This window comes from Palaemon carinicauda, chromosome 19 (genome assembly GCF_036898095.1).
Source record: "Palaemon carinicauda isolate YSFRI2023 chromosome 19, ASM3689809v2, whole genome shotgun sequence".
NCBI lineage: Eukaryota > Metazoa > Arthropoda > Malacostraca > Decapoda > Palaemonidae > Palaemon > Palaemon carinicauda.
Window position 1 is genome coordinate 19,481,974 of NC_090743.1, and position 4,031 is coordinate 19,486,004.

The window sequence follows — 4,031 nt, forward strand, 5'->3', positions numbered from 1 at the left end:
TTTTTCTTCTTTTGGTAAAAGCTTTACTTTCCGTGTGAGTGAATTTGAACCTTTATCTGGTGGAGTGTTTGTCTACGTCTAACTAAACGGAGGTTGATAAATGGATAAGGATAGAAGCATGGATAGTTTTCCCTAAGATTTAGTTGAAGATTTCAATAGATATATATACGAAAAAAATTAATCTCTCTCTCTCTCTCTCTCTCTCTCTCTCTCTCTCTCTCTCTTAATGTAATTGCTCATAGTTGTTGATAATTTCTACATTTGCCCCTAGATTTCTCAAAAGTGAAATCATTATTAGGTTGTTGGTACTATTTCTTGTACTGTCTGGATTTATGAAAAAATTGTTAAGAGCGACACCGAAAATTAAAATTGACATCAGAAGGAGAACTTCCTATCGGAAAACGTTTTCATGTGATCATTTGAAAAACTTCGCTGTGGCGAGAAAAGTTCTCTCTCTCTTGCGTCATTCCATCAATTTTTTCAGGATTTCTTCTCATTTCTGCTTGGAAAGAGATTTACTGCTGGGGTAGGGATTTTCTGCTTTACAATTATTGTTATGAGAGAGAGAGAGAGAGAGAGAGAGAGAGAGAGAGAGAGAGAGTATGGTATACTAGTAATAAGATAGGATATTAGCAATGTTTTTGAAAATTCAGATATCCTTCAAAAAACGAGGAGTAGAATTGATTGATCTTGTGATAAACTTTATTACTTTCGTCTCCTGACCCAAAGAAATCTTTTGTATTCATTCAAAAGGTTATATTAGGTAAACGACAATTGGAAAGTAATTTTCAATTCATCGAGTAATATTGATTGTTATTTCAGATTCATCCCACTTCTGCCATTTATGCAATTCATCATTGTTGAAGTGTTTCCAATATTAATGTATCTACTCCTCTAACTATAGAAATATTTTTTAAGCATTTAAAGAAATAGAGTCTTCTAAAGAGATTTTTATCACGAACACGAACAGCTGAAAACATAGATTTCTGTATAAAGGCCGCTCTTTATAAGCTGGGGGCAAGGGCCATTGACATTGCGCTATCGAGCAGGACAATGCCCTAGAGACTAAACATATATTTATATATATATATATATATATGTGGGTGTGTGTGTGTGTAATTAAATATATATATATATATATATATATATATAAATAGTTAAATATATATATGTATGTATGTATGTATGTATGTATATATGTACATATGTATATGTGTATGTACATATATATATATGTGTGTACATACACACACACACACACATATATATATATATATATATATATGATCAGCACCCAAGCCCCCTCTCCACCCAAGCTAGGACCAAGGACGGCCAGGCAGTGGCTGGTGATGACTAAACAGATAGACCTATAGGCTCCCCCATACCTCCCATCCTTAGCTCACAAGGAATGTGAGGTTGCGGCGACCAAAGAAACTAACGAGTTTGAGCGGGACTTGAACCCCAGTCTGGCCTTCACCAGTTTGGGATGTTACATATAGGTCACCACAACCCTGTATTCCGTATTGAAATTATTCGCTTGATCCACAATCCCTTTGGAAGTTCATTTTCCTACTCAAAACGGGTGTCGGTATTTATTCTTCACTGTCTGAGGGGATACAATAAACACTCCTCTTTCCTCCCAGATTCGCAGAAAACTCACATGATACGCTTCACTTCGCTTCCCCTGATTGACCTTGTCTTGTATCCTCTGAAATTAGGTCACAAAGATTACAAGATTTAGCCTTTATTTTCTCCTTACCAAGAAAGGTTTTATCGCGACGTCCATGTTGTTTAAAAATAGGCAATTTTTACGAAGATTATATGAAATTGCAAAGAAAAATGTGGAATATCCATTAGGTAAAGAGGGATCATACTCTGAGAAAAAACGGTCTTTTATGAAAAGACGTTGCTTCGATGAAATGGAGCTTCTTAAGGATAGTGTTGCTTTGTGCTTCGAGACTGAAAGTGAAAAACATAATATGATATGAATAGTTGTATTAGCCTGAGAAAGAAAATTTTTGTAACTTTTGATATCAAAACAAAGCTTAAACGGTTAAAGGACATCGTTTCAAAGTAATTTTCAAAATTAATTTATTGCACCAAATATTTATTTACTTCGAAATGAAACATTTTCATATCCGCCGGAAAAGAACGTTTACCGAAAAGCCTATAAGAGACTTGTCTTCTCATTCGTTGAGGCCTGGAAGCCTAAAGGCCTTATGTAAACGTCGTGTCATTTGCCACAAAGTTCCGTATTGCAAGGTAACTGGAAGGGATAATACTTTGATCTCGTTCATGAAACTGAATTATTGGAAAACGATATCGAAGCCAACTATCGCTTATAGAAAGCCTTGACTTCGTGACCGCAGAAAATGACCTTTTAGTACCAAAATCAAGTATTTCAGAATAGAAATAATTTACAAATTCACGCGTATATATATATATATATATATATATATATATATATTATATATATATATATATATATATATATATATATATATATATACATACACAAAATGTTTTTATACATACTGCAGTCTTTGGGCACAGTCTTTCACTTAGAGAATTTTCATTAAATGTTAAAGCACTTATGTCATCAGCTATTCTAAGGCAACTCTTTTCTAGTTTTGTGTATCATTTCATGTCTTCAGGGAAAGAATTTTGAGTGAAAAAACAGAATTTGTTACTGTGCTGCCCCATGTATTTAACACTTGCCTACAGCTGTTTCAGCCAATAACTAATGGCCTTCGTCAGTACATATTTACAAAGAAATCATTGTCCTTATATAATGGCTGTACACTCATACGGATGGGAATCCAAATAAATTAGATGAGATTATCTTTTTCATGAAATTATCTGAGAGAGAGAGAGAGAGAGAGAGAGAGAAGGAGAGGAGAGAGAGAGAGAGAGAGAGGAGAGAGAGAGAGAGAGAGAGAGAGAGAGAGAGAGAGAGAGCTCTTGATGAATAAAGGATAGTTTTTTAGTATAATTTTCAAGGGTTAGAGATTTTGTTTTTCATTTTCAAGTTTACTCAAGACATTGGTCATATCACAGCATTAAGACCACAAGCAAAAATCAACAAAACTACAACAATGGTTAATAATCATTTGGAAAACAAAACCGATGAAAACGACCTTGTCTAAAAATGGGGGAAAATATACATAACTCATATTTTTGCGTAAAGTAAGTTTTAATGGACATATTTTAAACAATATCCGGTAGTGGAGTCCAATGAAAGGGGATTTTTTTATATCCAATTTCATTACCTTTATTTTTTATAATTGATGTTCAAACTAGATATCGATTCTCATGGAAAAGGCGTAAGTTCTTATTATCAAATTATATATGTTAAAAATGACATTGCCTGCTATCTTTATCTTTATTAATTGTTATCAAATGGTCTTATAATGTGATAATAGAGACGTTTTTGTTGATGACTTATCTATCTTTGACCTTTTTCTCTTGTAAACCAATTTCCTTTTTTAGTAACTTACGACAGTTTTGAATGGCCTCCACGGTCCCGGTGACTCGCTTTAGTTCTGAAATTCATAGATTAATGCAATGCAATCTCACGGTATTACTCAGTATTTCTAATTCTAAACAGCTAGTCGCCTAGCACAGTTCATAAATTAAAATCACGGAGGCAAAGTAATTGTTACCTTGAGGGACTTTTGAACATATTGACAATATCTTAAGTCCCACATCTTCCGTCATATGGAACATCTGGAGCCAACTTTAAGTTTTAATTGAGGAACTTTTCCAACTTTTGTTTATTTAGTCCCTGAGATTAATAACATCTCCACGCTTTATTATATGCTTGAATAACACCAATGTTATTCATATCTCGTAATGAAGTTCTTTTAGAAATCGTTTGTTTGATTTGCTTAACGATGCATGTTGATGATTCAGTGTCAATTTCTGTTATGAATTAATGTACTGTACATTTGACGTCTATTTTTAGTTGACAATCAAAATACAGTTAAGCATATTGGATTCGTATCTAACTGCTGTATGTGAAAAAGGGGTTT